The sequence below is a fragment of the Pinus tabuliformis genome, chromosome 1_1 (assembly GCF_031772625.1).
Source record: "Pinus tabuliformis cultivar Carrire ecotype Pingquan chromosome 1_1, CPIR1, whole genome shotgun sequence".
Taxonomy (NCBI): domain Eukaryota; kingdom Viridiplantae; phylum Streptophyta; class Pinopsida; order Pinales; family Pinaceae; genus Pinus; species Pinus tabuliformis.
In genome coordinates, this window is record NC_142297.1 from 342,028,509 (window position 1) to 342,053,349 (window position 24,841).

The 24,841-nt window shown below is 37.8% G+C and overlaps 1 pseudogene; it reads right to left on the minus strand.

The window, feature by feature from the left end:
* Positions 1–545: 545 nt before the first annotated feature.
* The window catches only part of LOC149212973 (polygalacturonate 4-alpha-galacturonosyltransferase-like), a 79,251-nt pseudogene continuing 54,955 nt past the window's right edge, over positions 546–24,841 (minus strand).

Here is a 24,841-nt window from a genome sequence, read left to right on the forward strand (position 1 = left end):
TATTATAATAAGGGACTAAACCTACAATAGGACAAAAATTCAGAAGCTGCTTCTGACTTTGACTAGGCAGAGACTCAACTATTGACCTTGATGTAAAGAGGAGGGCTGACTTGGAGTGACCCTTTGGTCTTGTGTTGGATACCTCATTTTGAATAAATTCAATAAGAGGAGGATTGTTGGGTTTTCCCCTATTGAGAGGTTTTGCCCTTCCTTGAAAGCCCAAATCTTTGTGTCTCGTACTTCTTTGTGTTCTTGGAAGAACAATTTGTGTAATTACTTGATGAAACAGAAATATTAACTAACAAAGAAAAGAATACTTATATAGGAGTTTACTTCCAACTATCAAGGAATACAACGAGGACATAAAATTTGTAAATCTTAAACTTGGCTAGGCCACTGCACCTCCAAAAACCTGACTCATTAAGCCATAAACTAGAAACCTTCTGTGGAACTCCAAAAACAAATGAATTAGAATGAATTATCAACCAAAATCAAGGGCCTTAACACTTTACATTTGACAATTTATTGCAATATGAATATTGAGGTCACAAATATTCATTTATATTGCACTGTTGTAAGAAAGGATGATCATATTTTATATATTTTGTCTAGTAAGGCCTACACTTTGTCATTGCCAGCTCTAACCAAGGTTTCATGTTCCCATTATAATGAACAACAGCTGCATTGTCAATCTCTCAATGGTCCACACTAGGATTATATCCTAAACCCAGCACATGCCAAGACTTGTGCAAAGGATGGGTCAAGTGAAAAAACATTCAATCCAGGGGGTAGTGTTCCAAGCTTCCACAACACTCTATCATCATTCTGACATACAATAAAATAAAAACTTAGAAATCGAACAAAGAAAAACCCATTAAGTTTTCTAGCCAATTACTTCAGATTTACTTCAAATACTTTAAAGTAAGCATCACAGGAATTAACATAAATAAACCACACTACACACTTACCGTGTTCTGTCGCCTGTGATATATTCCAGTTATATCTTGTTTCTCCCATTCTTTGAGATCAAATACATTCATCCCATATGCCCAACCACAAGCATTAGGATCAATGTGCCTGGCTATGTGCGGATTGGAAAAATTAAGGTATTTGTCAAACCAGTGAAAGCTTTCTCTTCAAGTTTCCACTGAACCATTAACCTTTCCATGAAGATCTACTGACCACAAGGGTGTCAAATCTTTCTGCACCACAATATCATCATCCAAGAAAAGGACCTTGTCCATTTTGGGATAAACTTGTGGAAGATAGAAACGAAGATGATTTAGCATGGATAAATATTTTGGATTTATATATTTCAAATTGGAGGAATGTACTGAGAGTGCAGTCGAGTGATCTGCTTTGAAATAATACTCTTTCATAGCTGCGAATTCAAGTTGGCGACGCACAGGGCAATAGGAGGAATTGAGCCATTTAAAATCATCTACATTTTCTACATGTATCGCAGCTTTCCCTGGGGGATTAAGTAAAAACCACATTTTCATGGCCCCAAAATTTAACTTGTCTATGATGAGATGAAATACATGTTTCTCAGATTCCTACAAACACATGAAAATCACCTACAATGAGATCCAAATATTAAATGTAAAATGCAGCAAAACTGTTGGACTTCCAAACTTTAGAGTAATTTAAATTAGTAACACTTCCCCTTAGCATTCATGACAGTTGAATTCACAACCAAAGATGCAACCAATACATTGTCAGAAAATAATGCATAGTGATAAAGAGTTGGATCCTCCAGCTTGTCCTTTTTAGGAAATTTCGCTTTTCAAGGGCAAGCAAGTAATAATCCATGGTCAATCACATGGACAGATAGTGCAGGCCCTTGGGAACAGTCTTTGCTGCCAGCTGACTTAAAAATGTACTTTTCTTTTTCAAGGTCCTTGCTGATCTGCAGACTGAAGCATCACTCACAACTTCTTTGTTACTATCCCACAGTCATAAAATTGTTCTCTAGCCTTGGATAGGACATGACCCATAGCCTTGATCTTCTCAGGTGCACTGAAACATTCATATCAATTATCGGCCATGAAAAAGAGAATGAAACGTAGAATGTTTGACACACAGACTACAACTTTAAAAGAAACAAAGGATATGAGCACCAAATGCAAATGGAAGCACTTACTACTCTTGATTTAGAAGCAGCCAATGCAAAAACTATTACCTTTGAGGTAGATCAGAATCTCCATTAGCCTGACCCAATGTACGTTGACATTCTTTAATACGAAGCATCAATTCATGGTATAAATCAAGATTATTCCTAGCCTAGGAACTGCTTGAATACACCCTAGCCATGATCAATTGGTCTCACATCAATCTAACAGTGGAGTCAAAATTCTCGTTCTCATTCTCTCGCCTCCAAATGTTGTATTTTCCCAGGAAAGCAGAATCTACCTCCTTGGAATGTTTGATTATTTCATTTTCAAGCTCAACTCATTTTTCTTCATCCTGTTGAATCAACTCTGTTGACCTTTTCTCCCTCCTCTTTTGTCTCAATTGTTGTAAGCATTAAACTACTATAAATTAAAGCATTCTATGCTAAAATATAAGAAATTTAAAATTTTTCTATTGGAGAAGTAACATTCAAAAAGGATTTTGGAAAATAATATAACAATTCCCTTTTCCATGAGAACAAAAAGTAGCGATCTAGTGCAGCAAATAATTTTACCCTCCGTGAAACTTTTGTTGGACTTTCTTCAAGCTGCAAATGGTCTGCATTACAACAACCATTGTCCTGGGAGTTTGACTAGACATTACCTTACAGTAGGTTACCAACATCATAGATTAGTTAACCAGGGAAAATCAAAACTTACCATCAAGAGCATTCTCTTTGAAGTCTCGATGTTCACTTTGTATGTCATCCTCTTGAAACCTCATAACAAGTTCTTCGTCATTGGAAGTTTTTCTCTGCACCTCGTCATTCATTTTAAACCCCTCAGGATTTTCCTTGCCTTCTTCATTGAAGATCACAACCTCTTGTTGCGAATTTAGCTTTTCTGAGCTATCTCCAAAAGTCGTTTGCCTCTGCTTGATGTACACTGTTAGAAATAGAGAAGCACCCCTGCCGATGTCAGTTTTCACTTCCTGTTTAATACGACCCTACTCAACTACATAGATCATCGTCACATAGGTTTCCTTACATGTTCAATAGAGAAAATAACCAAAATCTTCACCAATCGTACCTCAGAGTTAGTAATATCCCTTTGGTTTACTTCAGAGGGCTTTTCTCATACCCATGAGGAAGATGAGTCATTCCATCCAAAAATATTTAAGTTTACGGTTCCCGAGTCCTCTGTGATAGCTGTTATGACATCAATCACTTACCCAGTAAATAAAATTTATTTTCAATTCTGTGCTCAATAGGGGAGAAATGAAATTTAAGATATCCAAATGCAACAGGTTTCTTATACTTGCCTTCTTTGGGAAGAGAGACTCAATGCTCTTTGTTAAATTCTGCTTTCTCCATTCATCTACTTGTTCCTATGAACCCCACAGATAAACAGATAAGAGTGATTTTTAAAATATGATAGAGCTCCAGTATCCTCAATAACTCCTCTCTATTTCAATCCACTCAGGTCGATTAAATTTTAGTTTAGGGACATTATTTATTTTCTGGGATTAGACTAACGTAAGTGCAAGTGCATTGTCCAGATCCTGAAAAAGAACAAAATTGCCATAGAAAAATAGAATTGGTTTTCAAGACATGGAAAGAGAATACCATTCTAACAGATCCATCTCCTAAGAAGTTGTCCCCTGGTATTTTAAATGATAAAAAATGCATAAAAGGTCAGGTAGAAAGACTTTATGGAGAAGAATATCTATAAAAATACTGAAACGCTAAAAAGGGGGTTGCTTTGCTATCTTGCATATGCTAAGATCAATATTTCATAACACATCAATAATAAAATGGTGTGTATAATATATATCGTTTGTTTTGGACAATGTTCTCTGAACACTATGGGAACAGTGTGAAAATGATATGTATAGCAGAAAGTAGCTGGTGTACAAGATTGTAGTTGTGAATTGGGTCTAGGTTGGGTGGATCAGAGTTGGTTTTAGCTTGACTGATGAGAAGTGGATTTAGCTTTATGAATGGAAAGTGGGTCTGGCTTGGATAATGAGTGGATGGGAAGAATGATTGTTACCCTTCACACCCAAATTCAATTCCCATGAGTAAGATGTTAAACTGAACTCTTAACAAATATATTGTTATAATACCCATCCTTCTTATGCATAATCCAGCGCACACTTAGTACCATCCTACTCAAAATGAGGAGTGCCCAGTGAATTCACCGAGCAGTTTCCCAACGAATTTACCAGTCATACGCATTTCCCTTTGTTAAAAAATGGAAAGAGCGTTTTTATTTCTTGATATCAGGAGGAATGGTTTCATTATCTTTGGCAAAGGAAATTACCCTAGGGACAGTTGGTAAAACCTTTGCTCTGGCATGAGAGAGGTACAAACGTTGAATCTTTCTCCTGGTAGGTATTGTACCGTGTTAATGCAGAGATGGAGTTCACAGCTTCACATAGATCAAATGAAAGGAAACTTATAAAGAAAACTCACAAAATTTTTGGAAAAATGCTAGAGGTGCTAAACTTTTGACAATAAGTGAGGAAAGTAAATTTGATAACATCTACACCTTCAAATCCTGCGAAAAAGCTAAAAGGAAAATCAAATTCCAAAGTAGGTCCATGGGGTTTTGGTTCAATGGTTAAACGAGGGTGGTGAAGGCAAATCAAATTTTGAAGCAAGTCCATGGGGTCTTGGTTCAATGGTTAACTAGGAGTGATGGTAATTCCCCGCTAAGGCTCAAATCACATAAATACATTGTTCAATGGGTTTTCAATGAAAGGGATCTTTCTAAAGTAGTATAAGATGACTACACTTCATTGTAATGGAGATATTACTTGAATGTTGTAAGAAGCCTACACTTCATTGTAATATGAAAGGGCATGCTTGCCAATAAAGATAAATTAAATGCTGACCCACCTCAAAAAAAGAGACAGAAGCAACCTAATGAGGGAGGAGGGCAGGAAGAAGCTTAACAGCGAGGGAGTAGGGAAGGAAGAAGCTTGCCAGTTGCAGATGTAGATGCGGAGTGACGAAACCTAGATGCCAAAAAAACCAATGGCATCACCACAAAGATAACAAGGAAGCCCACCACAACTATTCGATGATGAAAACCTCGACCTCCCCATCCTCCATTTCTGCCATGCTGGTAGCCCTGCCACCCTCCATTCCACACACCTCCTCCTAAACAGATATCGAGCAATGCAACCCTTACTCAATCATAATCCTCTACATCAAACCCATATCATGGTTAGTAGAAATATATGATGTCAACAACAACCAAAAAAACCTTTAGATCTCATATATACTTTAGAGCATTTGATAGAAAAATTTACCAAAGGCATTACAAAATGGATAGATCAACTGATTTCATGCAGTTTTGAGAAAGAAAGGGACACTGACATGGTAAAAACCTAGATGAAAATGGGCATAGGGACTGGAAGTAGACAGATTTGAAGGTCTCTATCTCTGTTAGCCTTTTTGGTTAAAAAACCAAAACATATAATTAAGGAAACATGTCATTCTGATTCAGATGTCAACATAGATGTTATTATTAATGGGAATCCTCACCAGTCTGGCTGACTGTTCATACACTACGACATAGGAAGAGGAAGAACAAGTAGGCAGCATTGGATATATATGACGCCCCTCAACTTACTAATTTAACTGAGCAGGTACCGACTTGGCATGCCTTGCATTCAGGCATGTAAAGGTAAAGTGAATGCTCGGGGGGTAATTTGATGCAAAGCAAGGGTGAATTATGCCTCCCTGAATGCACATCATGAGACTGTGTTTAAGATTCGCAATTCTGAAGCTGCGAGAATACTAGAGTGTAAGCAAAAGATAGAAGCTAAACATATTGTGATCTAACATTTAAAATGGTGACTTGTTGATTGATTTCTCATTCAAAATGAAGAGAAAAAATTTGATGATTTGGGGGGAGAAATGATGAGTGTTCTATTGAGTAAAGGAAATACATCATTTTGAGGCCATGGATAGATCTTAATGGTCTGGGATGCCAGTGTTAGTAAAAACTTACCTAAATGCCTTATGACTGCCACGTGGATGAGTGTTACACTTACATTATTGATGCACTAACCATAGGGAGTTGGTATAATATTCATGGTTATGAGTGCTTACAAAATTGGGTTTTCATATACCTATGAAGTGAAAGGGAAGCAAGTACCCTTTCTTCAAGATATGAGTAAGGTTGTAAGATTTAAACCAGCCAACAGAGAAAATTTTTGTTAAAGAATACATTTTACACATCCTGTGTCCATTAGTATGAACCAGTTTATAAACATAGTGTTGGATTAATGTCATAGCATTTCTAGAAGTTGTTTTGATTCTCAGAAAACATGTTGAATGTTGTCGTTTGCTTCGAATTTCGCACAAGAAATAGTTGGTCCTTTAACAAGACTCGAGTGTGCCAACATCAACTGAAGAAGAGGTTATTAGCATTGCAAAGTAACCCTCTTCTCAGATCAGTATGTCAATTTTAAATTTAGCAGAAATTGGCAATAAAACATATGATGTTCTAGAATCTAAAAGACAGGAAACATAGGAATCTACAACTTCTTACCTCTATTGTTGTCATGTTTAGCTTGCCCCACCAGAATGGTATCAAAGTTAAGGTGAGGGCAAGGTATCAGAGCTAAGGTGAGGGCAAGCCCAAGCAAGGAAGAAAGAAATCAAAAGAAGTTTTCTGACAACACTGACCTCCTTCCTCTTCAAAGATCAGTCATCATGAAGCACTGAAACTCCTACTGCAAAATTCTAGGTTGCAGATCCCAGAAAGGAAATGAGATCAAAGCCTCATCAATCAAGCATCTCTAGGATAGAGCTCTCTGTCAAATTGCTGGTCAAATGATCTATATCTAAGGCCTTTTGTCATGACTACAGCCAGGAAGCTTTGTTTGCTTTAGGGTCAAATCTTCTACTATGAAATCACCCTTGAATTGAATTTGGTTTGGAGATAGTGTCTCACTCGGAATTCCTTCTCTGTTGAAAGTTTATATAAAATCATATATGAAGCTATAAAGTTCCTAGCATCTAAGCTCATATATATAATATTATTCTTGAGCTCATTAACATGCCTTCAACCTTGTATTAGGGCTTTGTCTGTCTCACAGAGAAGTATAAAATGCTACAAAAGGTGAAGTATCCTCAGCCCTTGGACATCAATCAAGAGGGTTTGAAAAATAGTTTTTGTGGTTTTCCATTGGGTAGATGCTTATTGAAGGTAAAGGATCAACCTTTTTGCCTCTCTGAGATTCTGATATCAAAGGAAAGGGGGTTCATGACAACTAAAGATCATTTCAAGGATCTTGAAATCTGAAGCACAATGTTCTTAAATCTCATTTAAATAGGTATGACTTTTATTGATGTCTAAGCCAAATGCACCTCAACATTTCTTTTCATATCAACTCATTGAGGCAATCAGGACACACACGTGGGTTTAGCCTAGAGCCATCACTTTTTATATGATTTTTACATCTTGGGTTTAAAAAACCTTTATATACTCTAATTAGTAATTTCTAGTACCCATGCTTGGTGCATGCTGCACATTATTTTTCATAGCTGCCAAATTTTCATTCCATCAGTTAAAGCTAGGATGAATTAGTCTTAGTCAAAGAAGTCTATTTTATTGATAGATTCAAACTGAATTTAATTTACTATGGTTTTTCCTTTCCTTTAATTTACTCAGGTTTCGATAACCATCAAATCTTCCAAAGACAGAAATTCGATAATAGAACTGGAGTCAGATAGAGACTTACTGCTGCGAGAAATGAATACAGTCAAAAGTTCTTTCCCAAGGCTTGGCGAGTCGACAGGGTCCATTTATCTTTTTTCCCACTTTCCCAGATTTATTAATGGCCTTTGCTACAACAGCCTTAGAGGGGTTTTTGTTGCTTGTGCTAGGGAAAATGTATGATTCCGAAGGGGATGTCCAACAACCGAAGCTTTTTCATCAGTTACTCAAGTCCAGAATTTCTAGAAAAGGTCTATAAACCTCTTTCACTGCCTTGGACGAGAAGGCGACAACCTATAGAGAGAGAGGGACATTTTTTGGGTGACAGTGGAAAGGAAAAGCCCTGTTTGAACCTTATGTGGGTTTGGGGTTCTATAACGAAATCAAGGAGCCGCACAAGTTCCAGTTAGGTGTCTCGTTCCCTACACAAAACCCCAAAAAGCCCCTGCGTCTATCAAACTAGAAGGGAAAAATAGGATACTCATAGTAAAACGTTGGTCTCCATTGTTGATACCTCCTCCAAAATTCAAAAATTCATGGTTTGAAAAAAATTGCTGAAACCTTCTCTAGAATTCAAAAATCCAGGGTATGAACAAAATTGCGTCACCCATTGTTCTTCTTCCATTCTTGAAAGCTCCTTGAGGGTGCTCCTTTAGGGTTTGAACAAAAATGGCATCACCCACCTCGAAATTTTATTTGGTGACTGGTAGACAGGAGACAAAATGTCTTAAATAAAGTTATTAAATTGCCATGGTATGTTTTTCCAAGCTCTTATGAAATATATATATATATAGATATATATATATATATATATATATATATATATATATATATATATATATATATATATATATATATATATTTATATTTATATCTTTTAATGCCTCTCAATGTCTTCCATGGGGAATTTTGATTATAATAAATTTAATAAATAAAATGAAATTTTAAGATGAATTCATGTAGTAGTGATTCAATGGAATGGAATCATTTTTAAATGCTTTGGAAACTTTTTTTCACGATGCTTTCAGATATATTTTTTTTCTAGACAGTTTCACCTTTTTCAAAGGGGGAAGAGGCGATAGTCTCTTGTAGTAGTGATTCAATAAAATGCAATCATTCTTAAATTTTTGGAAACCTTTTTCCATGATTTTTTTAGACATTTACCATTTTTCTAAAATGTTTCACCACTTTCAAAGGGGCAAGAGGCGACAGTCTCTTGTTGCTCTTTCACAAAAGGTGTCATGTCACTCCTTGTTAAAGGGACTAGAGTGAGACACTTCAAAATGTCAGATTCTGCGATGGTTTGAGTCCAGATTTTAAGCCAGTGAGGTGGAAGGGTCTCTAAGCTTGTTTAGGTGTACACTTAAAAATGAACATTTCACTGTCATTCTCATCTTCAAATAAAAGCTCATGGAAGAGCTCAGTCTTCTCTTCTTATCAATCTGATAAATAGTTTACATATGGAAGAGGGTATATCTTGGCTATAAACATGGGCTATAAAGTTTGGGGCGGCATGGGACAACAATAAAAATGTCTTTTGAAAAATGTAGATCCTCCCAATCTCCCCCCTAGGAATAGGCCTCAGTGAAAAATGGCTACATGAATATTCAAAGGAAATTTAGGATGAATATTGTGCTCGCAAGCTGAAGTTTCATGAACAAGAGATGGGAAAGGATATTGTTGGGATATTTAAGAATAATTTAAAGCAAGATATGTAAGCTCAGAATTCCCGAGGATAAAACCAAGATAAACATATGAGCTCTAACCCTCGTCCTGTGTCATCCAATGCTACTTCTTCACAAAAAGTCTATTATTGTTGTTGGTGGATAAAGAAAAAAAGGAGAGCGATGCTAATGATAGGGAAGGGAGAGTGAATATGAGATAGATGAGATCGACATTTTTCCTAGACAATGCCATTTCCCCTATCCCCCAAAGTCTGTCTTCTCTTCTTAATGAAAGACATATTACATTAAATATATAAATAATTATAAGCCATGCATTTTGATGCCCTTGTACATTCTTTTTTATTAATGAAAAATCTTTGACTTACAAAAAAAAAATAACACACTATATTCACACACAATGCAATAAGCAAGCCCCCATCGATGTTATGCACTAATTTAAATGGGTTTAATAGCCTTGGATGGCTCTAACAATCATAGTTGAATGTATATGATGTTAACTCATTTAACCAAAAAAACATGCCTTCGACAATGGTAACTATACTTACACTCCATTTACTACATTAAACAATCAATTTAGGCTTTAATAATTGTAACCAAACATACAAGTCATTGAACAAGCTAACCAACCTAACACAACTTTAATAGTGATAACCAAAATGTACATGTTACTAATCAATTGAAAATTGTGTCATGCCTCTAACATGTGCAATTGAACATAAATGTTGTTGATGGGGTTGACCTATCTAACATATCTCCTACAATTGTAGTCAAACATGGATGTTGATTCAGTTAATCTCCTAGATAATGTTAATCAAAAATACATATTAATATCCAACCTAACATGACACTAATAGTGACGATGGAATGTGCATGTCAATGACTAAGCTAATTGACCTTATATGTTATTCATTGAGATGATTAACACATAGCTGACTAAGCTGACCAATTTGACAAACCATTGGTTTTGTCATTGAACTAACATGCCTTTAATAGACACAACTAAATGTACATGATGTTACACCAGTAAACCATCATGACATGCCTTTAACAGTAGTAACACAGTGTGCAAGTTTTGGATTGGGAAAACCAAACTAATATACCTATGATAATCATAATTGACCATACATGTTTGTCGTGATCAACCCTTCAAGCTTTCCCTTTCTTCTATACAAAATTAAGCATTCCATGCAACTCACAAAGTAACTTTGATACATATACAAATTAATTTTGTATTTATATGTTCGATTTGTGTTAAAGTGTTTCCTCTTTAAAGGTCACGGGATTCAATCCAATGGAAATTAAGGTATGTACACATCCATAGATTAAATAGTTAAAGCATTGAATGGAGGGCATCCCTTGTCTCACAAACAAGGGGGTCTCATATGTTAACTTGGCAGCTACCTGCATTATAACTTAATATTAAATAATATTCTTATTTTTTCAAATAATATGAATGATTCTAATATTTAATATATTGTTAAGGAGATTACCCCTTGACTAATTAGTGAAGTATTTAATATTGGATGAGAGAGTTGTAAGGCTGAAATTTTGGCTACCACGGGTTAAGTTTGGTGTTTGTATTATGTCAATGCAAAATTAGATTTCACACCTCTCCAGGAATCAATCAAAATTATTTACACATACCAATCAAAGGCATTCAATAGATGGTTAAAGAAGTGGTTGGGAGGAGTTCACTGTCATATCCATCCAAGGGTTTCCAAACTAGAGAAACAAGGGCATGTGTTTGATTTATAGGCTAACGTTTGAAAGATTGCTATGAGGAGAGGTGTTGGTGGGAGTCCTATTTGTTTATTTCTTAAGGTTGGCTTGAAATAAGTGATTATAGATATATGATACATATAATATGAAAACCACTCACAACACAACAATATTGAACATTTGCATGAGACATAACTTAATTTATTTTCAATATATTTTTGCTTTAGAAAAGGCAAGATATGCTACCATGATGTAATACAATGATTCACCAATATTGGGCACCAAACAAATGACTTGGACCACAGATGTTATGTATGATGACAATCATCCACTATAAGCTATGATTATTAGCCACTCTGACACCCCTCATTTATGGTCACTCATTGAACATGATCATGAAATTTGAGATCATTGGACATAGTTAACATGCTTTGGTTAACACAATCTAGTATGGTGTGAGGGCCTTGCCTACAATGAAAGCTTTCTAACACCCTTTACAACAATGTTGCTTCAAAAAAGGCATTTGAAATTGATTCATAATTTTGCCTTTGTATATGAGAAAGAAACTAAATGTTACTTCTCCCTTATCCAAGATAATGCTCTTGATTACAAATTGAACAATGTATCATGACATTGCCTTTCTCTCTTTGTGTGAACTTGCTCAATTAGTATCTAGATACCTTGTGAGACAAAACTCAATGTATGTATTATATTTGGTATTGTGTCAATTATTCAATTTTTATGTCCCAATACTGTGTTAATGGCCTTCCAATGCATTGTTAGTCTTGAATTAAAATTTTGACATGGAAAATCCAAATTTTACAATTTTGACAATCAGAGGCACAATGTTGGGACAATGTGTATCCATCTTGGTGGACAAAGGGGCAAACAAATTTTTTATTGATGCACAGTTGGTGGAGTGTAGAGGCATTCATAGATTGATATATATCCTGAACAACGTGGGTGAGAGAGGATTCCCATGCTTCATTTGAGTTGTCTTCTTGATTGTTGGTTCGATATGTTGAGGATATGGTTGATGGTTTGATATTCAAGTCAAAATCATTCCTTGACCCTTTAGCCAAAGAGGTGTCTCCTAAAGTATCTCCAATAATATCCTATGAAGATTCATAACATTTAACCTCAAATTATGGCTCACCATGATCATCTAATAATTAATTGAAATAGCACTAAACCCCAATTTAGGGATTGGGTGAATCATATTGTGGGACTATGCTAGTGGGAACCTTAAATAAATGACATGAAAACCCCTTGATTTTCTACCTTGATGTCATTCATCTCCCAAAGTTCTTGTTGGATACACAAGTCCTAGAAAACATGAGAAGGAAGATGAGAGGGAGTTGACAAGGACATTAGGTTGACCTAGAACATCATAAAGTGCATCCACATGGATGAACATGGAATGGGAATTAAGGTCATAAAGTATACTAGAGTGTGAGACAAAAAGGGTGCATCAAAATATTTTTGGAGTGTCCCAAAGGGCAATATACAATTCTTATCTCCTCTAAAATACAATATACATTTATTGTGGTGATAGTAACCATAAGATTCTTAGAACTAGTGGTATAGTGTTTGGTCATGAATGAATATGTGGAAAAGAAATCTAAAGCTTTTGACTCACTAGCATAAAATAGTTCATGGGGCTGAATCAAAATTTCAAGGGACATGTCAAGGATCTCTGGTGAAATGGAGTTAGTAGCCAAAGGATACATTTCAAATAATTTAAGGAGAGTAGGGAATATCTCTATTAGGCCAACTCAAGAAACCATAAGCAAGAAAAGGGGGAAACTATCTAACAAATATGGTTAGAGTAGGCATCAAAATCCCCATCCTTGAACGAAATGGTGGTTTACATAGGGCTCATGAGAGAAGATAGGATGGAGGGTAGATTGGAATGGTCAGAAAATGAGAGAAGGGTTTTATCTACTAAAGGAATATGGGATGGAGGTTATGTCTAAGTTCAGGGAGGCCTTTAGCTTTTTTGACAAGGACAGAGGTGGATGTATCACAACAAAGGAGCTTGGGACAGTAATGCATCCTTTGGGTCGAACCCCCAACGTATATTGGTAGTGGTCCAAATGTTTTATATTCAATAATCTAGTGCCAAATACAATAAACCACAAAAGAGTATTTCTAATCTGCCTGTAAATGGAACATATTAAATACACCATTCCAAATTGAGTTTACTCTAGAGAATCAAAGAAATAGAGGATTCTGCTCATCCTTCGCCTCCATACAGAGTAAACAACAACCAAGCCCACTCTATCCTTTACGACACAAATTGTCCTATGCCAAGATGAAGCTGGAAAGATACATTTATTGATATTCTTAGGCAGAGCGAAAACATGAAGCCAATATACAGAGATGCTCTGAAGGACTGCTCGAACTAGAGTCAACTTGCCTCCTAGGGAGAGCCTCTTGTGTGCCCACGATAAAAGTATACAGTGGGTTTTCTCTATAATTCAGCTCCAATCCTTAATTCCATAACAATTAGGTTGGAGCATAAATCTAAGATATTTAAAATCTACATCCATTTCAGTGGAGATAACACCACAAATATGATAAATCTCTACTACCAATGCATCATCTGGGTAAGAATAAATCATATGAGATGTAATATTATTCATAAGGAGTCCAAAGACCAATCAAAAGAGGTCAATCTACCAAATAGTAACACATCATCGACAAAAATCAAAGGAGTAACTGTGACTTGTCTACCTACACACATGCAGCCAAAATTACATTTAATCCATCTACCTCCACACCTGCAACCAAAATTACCACCCTTTTAAATTTTGTGACTAATTCTTCGAAAATCCAATATTTTATCCTCGACGTCTTCTTCTTGCAAAAGTTTTCATAGATATTTTGAAGTAGGCATATTGTCTACTAAGGAATATTATGTAATTTGCCTCCACCATCCTTATAGAAATTATGGCGTAGAGTTGCAACTACTCATGAAGTTTTAATCAAAGTCATAAGACACAAGCCTACTCTACTACTCTCCAGAAGTTAATTCACAATTTAGAACAAAAATTTCATACATGAAATAAGAAATAACACATATGCACACAAAATATTTCCTAAGGAAAACAATATGCTAAAAACCGCAATGTATGTTTGCACTAATATGATCAATAGAAATGTATTGCAATATATTTTCTCAATTGAGCACAAGCTACAAGTGAATAACCTCTCTCTCTACTCACTGAGAAGCTCTAAGCCAGACTTAGTAAATTTCTACCTCTGCTTGAGCCCATATTTCCTTGCGCAATTCCTTCAGAAATTAGGCCCCAATTATTTAGGAATTTTTACAAAATGGATTGCGAAATTCCCAAGGTTGATCATCTAACTGTATGCAACACCTATACACTCAAGGCTAGTCTACAGTTGATGTTACACTGCCTTGGAATCTCCACCACAGCTAGGGAACTCGAAGCTATTTTGGGTTGATTGATTAGTTAACTGGATGATCACTGAGTTTGACTGAAGTCCCACTGCACAATTGGCCTTCCACTAGTTCCTCAGGGAGTTGGAACTAGTTTAACTGAAAATAACTTGAGATAACTGATTTTGATTGCTACAAATTAACAATCATACATGCTTAACTGAACTATAACTCCTCCAACCCAAATTTACTATGTAAACTAGGTGACACAAGCCATGTCACACAAGTTAACTGCATCCAAGCTGTCTGTTGATGTGGAAATTCAATTTTTCTCAATTTAATCAAGGAAAAATCAAATTGAGAATTATTGCTACATTTTCTAAGACTCCCTCTCTGCAAGAAAGGGATTATCAACTACCCCTATCCTGCACCTAAGGAATTCAAACTTTCCTCTTGACAAAGATTTTGTCAAAATGTCAACATCTTACTCCTCTATCAGAATGGAATGTAGCAATGTCATCTGCCTCTATACATAGACTTGTAAATGGTGATATTGGATATCTATATGCCTAGATTGTTCATGAAATATAAGATTCTCAGAGAGATTGATGCAACTTTGATTATCACGATTGGATCCATCATCTGACAAAATAGTCCAACAAGTATCTTTCTCATCCATATCGCCTCACATGTTTCTTGACTTGCAGCCATGTATTATGCTTCTGTCTAGCTGGGCACCACAGATATTTGCTTCCTGTCGTACCAAGAAACAACTATAAACACAACACTAAAAGTTACACTTGATGTACTATTTCATTGTAATGGACTTCGTGCCCAACCTGCATCTGTGAAGCCACACAACTTCACTCCCTCTTCTCGTCTATACCATAGCCCAAACTGGGTAGTGCCTGTGAGGTACCGTAAAACATGCTTAGTTGCCTTCCAAAATAGTTTAGTTGACATAACCATAGCATGTCTTAGCTCATTGACTGCACATCACATATCTGGTCATTTGTTCATAAGATACATGAGTGGACCCACTAGTTGTCGATAAATGGTAGCATCCACTTCACCTGAAATGGCATCCTCCTTCCTCTAGTTGTTCGTTAGAGTTCCATGGGTTTACAACTCTCCATGTGGAATCTCTGCAGTATCTCATTTTCATACTTGCCTTGAGAGACAAATAATTATGCATCGTCTTATCATACTCCCAACCCGATAAAGTAGTGCATGAGACCCATGTCCTTCATTTTAAATTCCCTTGCAAGGTCCTCGCAATATATGATCAACGTCTCATCACTAGTTAAAATAAAATTATCAACATATAAGACAATAATGAGAAATTTACCTTCTATCCATACGTGATGAGGTTTACATCTGGTTCACTTATGGTGAAGCCCAAACCGGTGAGATAACTATTGATCTTGGTGTACCAAGCATGACGTGCTTGCTTGAGATCATATAGTGCTCACTTGAGTTTGCACACATGAGACTCTTGATAAAATGTCTCAAAACCTTTTTGTTACTCTATGTACACCTCCTCCTTAATAACCCCATTCAGAAATGTTGTTTTTACACCCATTTAGTGGATATTCCACCCCATCTGTGTAGCGAGACGAAGAATTGATCTAATGGATGAGTACCTTACTACAAGAGAAAATGTCTCCTCATAGTCAATTCCCTCAACTTGAGAGTACCCCTTGGCCACAAATCTGGCCTTATAATTCCCTATTCTTTCGTTTGTTGCCTGCTTCACCTTGAAGATCCATCTCAAACCCACTATTGATTTATATGTTGTTCTTGGGATCTTTTCCCAAACACGGTTCTTTGCAATGGAGTCATATTCCTCCACCAATGCATCAACCCATACAAGTTTCTCTATTTCTTCCTCAAAATAGGATGGCTCAATCTCTATAAGCTCAGTCATAAAAGCCATGTTTCCAGTGTACCTCTCAGGTGACCTCCTTTGCTTACGCAAATTTGAAAGATATCCCACATTCTCCCTTGCATCCTGCACAAGTCTATCAACTTCCTTAGTTCTTTTTCTGCCTTCTCTGGAGGTTTTGCTTTAGTGAATGTCTCCACTCTTCGCTCCACAATTTGTGGTTTCTCTACAACTTCTTGAGGTTCCTCTTTTTGAGCTAAAATCTCATCTTTTTGTGGCATCTAAAGCTCCCTCTCAATAGAGCACCACATAGATTTATCCTCATCAAAATTTACATCCCTTCACATAACTATCATTACGAGTGATGGCAAGTACACATGTTAGTTGTGGGGAATTTTTGTGTAACCCACAAATACCACAAATTTTTTTGTTGACTAAAGCTTCTTCCTTGATTCATTGGAGACATGGCAGTAAACAGAGGCTCCAAAAATCTTGAAGTGCGACACATCCGGCTTTCTTCCCGAGAAAGCCTCCTCCGGTGTAATATCATGCCAAGAATCCGATGAGAACTTCATTTCTGCAAACAAATTGTTGTATTGCATGCCTCAACCCACAAATGTAGAGGTAGGCCTTGGTCATGCAACATCACCCTTGTTGCTCCCAAAATGCTATGGATACTTCTCTCAACCACCCCAGTCTGATGTGGTTTGTGGGGTGTTGTTAACTCTCGTCGAAAGCCTTCTTTTGCACATAAATATTTAAATTTATTCAACACATACTCACCTCCATTATCGCTCTAGAGAGCCTTCACCTTCTTGTTGGTTTCTTTCTCAAACAGTGCCTTGAATTCTATGAACTTGGAGAATGTCCCATCTTTCTTCCGCATGAAGAGATCCAGCACTTATGTGAGAAGTCATCAATAAAAAGGACAAAATATTTGTGTCGGGTAGTGGAGGCTATAAAGAAAGGTCCACAAACATCGAAGTGGATCCTTTCTTGGACTGCATGCGCTTTTTTGTCCCGATCATGAAATTCGGATTTTATGTACTTCGCCAAGGTACATCCTTTGCATACACCCTACTGCTCAAGTGCTCCTTTAGGGAGGCTAGTGGATATTTGTTGTATACTATTCGAGGTGCCCTGATGCAAATGGCCAAGGCTTATGTGCTAAAGTTCACCTACATCATGGCCCTTCACTTTCCCTTCCTTAGTTTTTAAAGCAACACAATCTTCCACATCTAACTTATATAGATTCTTCACACAAACCTCGATCTTGTTCACCTGTCTCATGGCTATGTGTCTCAAGAATGTTTTTCCTTTGTTGAATATCACATCATAACCACGGTCTTCCAAAACTGCAACAGAGATGAGATTTTTCTTTAGGCCTACAACAAACATGACATCCTTGAGCCTGAGAGGGGAGCCTGACTCCCTCTGAATGTTGACTGTACCAATACTGGTTATGTTGTACCTTCCGTCATCCCCTAGCTTAATGTACATATAGAGATCTTTCTCCTCCAAGTCACTGAAAAGTCTCTACACCCTATCATGTGGAACAATGCACCTGAGTCCTAGTACCACATGCTCCACATCACTATGTTGGACATGCATGCTCTATGAATCGAAGGCTTCACCCACTGCTCTTCCTAAGGTCTTCTCACTTGCCTCTTTCTGTGGGCACTTCATGGCATAGTGCTTGTATTTGTGAAAATGGAAAGATTTAATTTTTGACAAATCTTTCTTCTTTCTCCCTTGTTTGGATTCTGGTTTGGTTTGAGATTTCTTCCCCTTTTCCCTTCTTTCCCTTTCCAACCAATGCAAATTTTTCATCATCATTTCCCTTGGATGAGGTCCCATCTCTATTATTCTACCTTATTTCCTCTTGTACCCAATTGTACCATAAGTGTTCCCAATTCGATAGTTTCTCCCTCCCGTTCACTTAATCTTGATAGGTATGCCAACTCTTCGAAAGGCCCAGAAGGGATATTCTTACCAAGTCATCCTTTGAAAGAGTAACACCAACTCTTGCAAGCTCATCATGAACATGGGTGAACCTCCTCAGATATTTCAGGGTAAATTCATTCTTCTACATCTTGATATTTCAAAGTTTATCCTTAAGCACCAACTTTTTGTGGTCACTACTATTCTAGAGTAGATTTGTGAGTGCCTACCACATTCCATAAGGATTTTCTTTCCCATGGATATTGCTGGCAATGTGGTCTCATACTCCCTCCAATATTATTATCCACACCTTGGCTACAACTTTCTTCGACTAAGAAAGGTTTTGGGCATCAGATTCTATTGGTTTTGTAACATCTCTCTTGATGTATTCTAACAATCCATTGTCATCTAATACCTCCTCCATGCGATGCTTGTAGTCAATGAAATTAGAGTTGCCTTCTGGGGAATACTCTAGCCTTAGCCCGTTGAAGGTCATATTTTTAGTTCCTAAGAGCTCTTGCTACACTGAACTGCAAATTCGAACCTCCTGAGAAACTAATTTGAAATTCATGCTCTAATGTGAATCCTACTATGATACGATGTAGAAATTATGGTATAGATTTGCAACTCATCATGAAGTTTTTTGAAAATTATAAGACACAGACCTACTCTACTACTCTATGAAAGTTAATTCACAATTTAAAACAAAAAATTCAGACATACAATAAGAAATAAAATACATGCACACAATATTTTTCATGGGGAAAACAATCTTCTAATAACTCCAATGCCTTCTTGCATCAATCTTATGAATATAGATGTATTACAATTGATCTACTCAACTGTGCACAACTTGTAAGTGAATAACCTATCCCTCTGCTCACTAAGAAGCTCAAACCCAAACTTTGTCAATTCCTACCTCTGCTTGAGCCCCTATTTCCTTGTGCAATTCCTTGAGAAATTAGGCCCCTATTATTTACGTTTTTTCCAAAATGGATTAAACAATTCCTAATGTTGATCATGTGACTGCATGGAACACCTGTACGCTCAAGACTAGTCTACAACTAATATTAAACTACCTTGGAATCTACACCCTAGCTAGGGAACTCGAATTGTTTGCATGCACTAGAAATTTTGGGATGATTGATCACTTAACTAGATGATCATTGCATTTGATTGAAGTCTCACTACACAACTAGCCTTCCATTAGTTCCTGCAACAGTTAGACCTAGTTTAATCGAAAACAACTTGAGATAACTGACTTTGATTGCTACAAATTAGAAATCACAAATGCTTAACTGAACTCTAACTCCTCCAACTCGAATTGATTGAGTAAAATGGGTGACACAAACCATGTCATACAAACTAATTGCATCCAAGTTGTCTGCTGATGTGAAAATTCAAATTTTCTCAATTTAATCAAGGCAAAATCTGTAGAAACTTTTTCTGCAAATCATCTAGCTCTGATACCATGTAGAAATTTTGAATAATTTAACACATATTCACAGAGATTATTCTGATCATACAATTATAATCGGAACATGTATAATACATAATCTCCTCTACGTTGATCATCAATTTACAGAAGTAGAAACATTCACAGGCACACATAGAAGCATCCATCAAACTCATAAACATAGTATGTATCCCAGGGAAAGCATCTCGCTAAAAACCCCACACTATCTATATATTATATTGATTGAATCATGTAACATTACACAGCATAATACTTCTCACAAGTATCTCCACCTGATACACAAAATACAACTCAGATTTGATCTCCAAATCTCTTCCACTGCTTGCCTACCTCCACTGCTCAATACCTGCTCAAGAACTGATGAGAATGACTTCCCAAACTCATATTTCACCTGCAAAATAGTCACTCACACTTTCTTGGACGTGAGCACAAGCTATAATGTGGGCAAATACGTGAGCAAACTCATTGGCATACTCAATCCCTTTATTGTGCAAGATCTGGTGCACAACTATAGTCACAACTGATAGCAATCTGATTCTCTAACACCTGTCCCTGCTGAACTAAACATGCACTGACATGCAACTGAGTTAACTGATGTATTCATTAGTTGTATTATGAGTTAATAACTTGTGAGTTAATTAATAACTAATTCACCCAACTCATCTCTAGTCTATTGATCAGCTAGACTAAATACAACCAGTTTAACAAAGCTAAACTGAACACAACTCCATCAACTCCACCAAACTCAACTGATTGAGTTCTAACTGAAGTCATGCATGCAAATATTAGTCATCCCATAGGTAACCATGTATTTCCCCAAGGGATTTTCATGTACCACATCTGTAGCTCATCCTGAAGTGCTCCAAGAGAATAAGATTAAGTTTATAGTCCAAATATTATTATGAGACAATAATATTTGACTTTTCTATTTTTGACTTTGATCACTCACACTGTGATCACTCACACTTTCATCAAAAATAGAAGTCCATCTATTTTTTTCCCAACTTGATCAATCATCCATAAACAGCAACCTGCAATCCATAGACATGATCCATATGTATAAAAATAGACATATTCTAAAAATAGACTTGCGCCAAAAATAGCCTGCGGGCCCACTTAGTGAAGGCAACTCTTTTCACTAAGCTCCATCATCTTGTTGCACTCTCAACAAGCATTTCTTGTTGCACACTTTTCAACACTCCCTGTCAACAAGAAAGGCTTCCTCTCAAACCCGATCCTGTAACTCTGGAATGTTCTCCATGCAACACATCTGGCCGGTCCACTTCCTCTGTCATCAAAGTCTCTGACTGCTATTGCCTCTATCAACTGAAACTCTGCATCTCTGTGCTCTTCAGTATCTGACTGCTCTAGCCTCTGTCACTTTGATCTCTAACTGCATCCGTGCTGCTGCTAGTTCTATCTCCCATCATTGCATCCGCATTGCACCTCCCAACTGACCTCCCTGGTGGGATAGAAACACCTTCTAATGCTGAAGCTCTACCTACTGCTGACAAGTGCTCCATCTTTGACATCTGCGCTACTGCAACATCTCCATGCATCTCGCACCATTGCACACCTCTCTGTGCCACCTAGCACTGTGCAAAACACTTGTGCCTCTCGCATTGCTACAGCCTGCTAGCTATGCGTTGTCCTGGGATTCCCTGCACTGTCACTCTCTCTGCGGATCCATCCACATCTGTCTCTACCCAATCAGTCAGTTCCTACTACTACACATCTGGGGCTCCCGTAGCAAGGTCTCATCCAAGAGGTTGGGTACCTCAAGGATCCTGCCCCTCCTCCTTGGGATGATCAATCCACATCACCCCACCTCCTACCTGGAGGTATGGCTGCATGCGATCCCTCAACCCACCTGGCTCGAATTTTCCCCCTACTGGAGGTCTCTAGATGAGTAGATGTCTCTACTTGATCTCCTCTCAGCTTCCCTTGTTGTGGCTCCTCCAAAATCTCCTGAAGTTGCTGCACCAATCGTGGCTCCTCCACAATTGTCTGAGACTTCTTCTGGCTCTGCATGTTGAGAGGTAATATACGCTCCCTCTCAACCACCAAGTCTCCATCAATTTCCTCGTTGCTCAAGGCTTTGCATGCATCTTGAACCTCAAGAGCATACAGGTTCTTGACCTGTGAACCAATCTGCTTCACCTGTCTAGTGATGATGTGTCTAAGGAAAACCTTTCCCTTACTAAAGACAACATCATAGCCTCTGTCTTCCAACATTGCGATCGACACCAAGTTTCTCTTCAGTCCTGGTACATACTTGACATCAGTCAAGGTAAGGCGAGCTCCATGCTCCCTTTGAAAAATAATTGTGCCTACACCTGAGACACTATACTTCTCATCATTACCCATCCTGTTGAAAAGTGTGCAACAAGAAATTCTTGTTGATATTGCAACAAGATGATGGAGCTTAGTGAAAAGAGTCGCCTTCACTAAGTGGGCCCGCAGGCTATTTTTGGCGCAAGTCTATTTTTAGACTATGTCTATTTTTAGACATATGGATCATGTCTATGGATGATTGATCAAGTTGGGAAAAATAGATGGACTTCTATTTTTGATGAAAGTGTGAGTGATCACAGTGTGAGTGATTACAGTGTGAGTGATCACAGTGTGAGTGATCAAAGTCAAAAATAGAAAAGTCAAATATTATTATCTCACAATAATATTTGGACTATAAACTTAATCTTATTCTCTTGGAGCACTTCAGTTTGAGCTACGGAAGTGGCACATGCAGCTGTCAGAAGGAAATTCGTTTTTCTTATGAGTCAGTTGAGTTGTTGCATGCATGACTTCAGTTAGAACTCAAGTGAGTTGAGTTTAGTGGACTGGAGGTACAGTTGATGGAGTTGTGTTCAGTTTAGCTTTGTTAAACTGGTTGTATTTAGTCTAACTGATCAATAGACTAAAGATGAGTTGGGTGAATTAGTTATTAATTAATTCCCAAGTTATTAACTCATAATGCAACTATAGAATACATCAGTGAACTCAGTTGCATGTCAGTGCATGTTCAGTTCAACAGGGACAAGTGTTAGTGGATCAGATTGCTATCAGTTGTGACTATAGTTGTGCATGATGATTTGCACAATCAAAGGATTGAGTATGCCAATGAGTTTGCTCACGTATCTTCATGATATTATAGCTGTTGCTCACGTCCAACATAGTGTGGGTGACTATTTTGCAGTATAAAATCGAGTTTGGGAAGCTATTCTCATCAGTTCTCGAGCAGGTTTGAGCAGTGGAGGCAGGCAAGCAGCGGGAGAGATTTGGAGATCAAATCTGAGCTGTATTGTGTGTAACAGGTGGAGATACTTGTGAGAAGTATTATGCTTTGTATTGTTACATGATTCAATCAATATAATATACAGATAGTGTGGGGTTTTTAGCGAGATGCTTTCCCCGGGATACATACTGTGTTTATGAGTTTGATTGATGCTTCTATGTGTGCCTGTGGATGTTTTTGCTTTTGTAATTTGATGATCAACGTAGAGGAGATTATGTATTATACATGTTCCGCTTAAATTGTATGATCAGGATAATCTCTGTTGAATATGTGTCATATTATTCAAAATTTCTACATGGTATCAGAGCTAGATGATTTGTAGAAAAAAAATTCTACATGATATCGGAGCAGCTTGATTTGTAGAAGAGATTTTTACAGGATATCAAGCGAGGATTGATCATCAGATCTATTATTCAAGAAGTGTTTACATTTTATTTCTTCAGGCAGAGTCTGTAATCGGGCCAGGTAGCCTCTGGATTCATCCTTCTTTTGGAAGGTGAAATATCCGGTGAATGCCCATACAATCGATCTCTGTACAAGAAATAATTTGTTCTCACGAATTCTAGATCGGAAGCAGTTGAGTTTTTGTGCTGGTGGAATTCGAATTTAATTCCAAAGCAAGAGATAAAACTCAGAAACATTCAGTTCAAGAATGGAGATAGTATGCCCCAGTATCTCACGAGGTTCACTCAGTGTCGAGATGAGCTGGGAAGTGTGGGGGTTACTGTTGATGATGAGGATGGTGAGTCTAGGACTCCTTGACCTTCCTAAGAGTTGGCATAGCTACCAGGACTCGGTGAATGGAAGGGAGAAACTGCCAAATTGGGAACGACCATGGTCGGATTTGATGCAGGAGGAGATTAGACGGAGCACCAGAGACGGTTCTTCATCCATGCAGGATGAGGAGAACTGTGCCTTAGCGAGTAAGGTGAAGAAGGGGAAGGAGAAGGTTTCTCTTTTCGAATCTTGTTCTTCCAGTGATGGGAAGAAGGTTGACAAGGCGAAGGTGAGATGCTTTCATTGTCATGAGATTGGTTCATGGGTCAGGAACCTGTATGCTCTTGAGGTTCAAGATGCATGCGAAGCCTTGAGCAGCGAGGCAACTGATGGAGACTTGGTGGTTGAGAGGGAGCGTATATTACCTCTCAACATGCAGAGCCAGAAGAAGCCTCAGACGATTGTGGAGGAGCCACGATTGGTGCAGCAGCTTCAAGAGGTTGTGAAGGAGCCACAACAAGGGAAGCTGAAAGGAGATCGAGTAGAGACATCTACTCATCCAGAGACCTCCAGTAGGGGGAAACTTCAAGCCAGGTGGGCTGAGGGATCGCATGCAGCCATACCTCCAGGTAGGAGGTGGGGTGATGTGGATTGATTGTCCCAAGGAGGAGGGGCAAGATCCTTGAGGTACCCAACCTCTTGGATGAGACCTTGCTACGGGAGCCCCGATGTGTAGTAGCAGGAACTGACTGATTGGGTAGAGACAGATGCGGATGGAGCGGCAAAGAGAGCGACAGTGCAGGGAATCCCAGGACAGCGCATAGCTAGCAGGCTGTAGCAATGCGAGAGGCACAAGTGTTTTGCACAGTGTT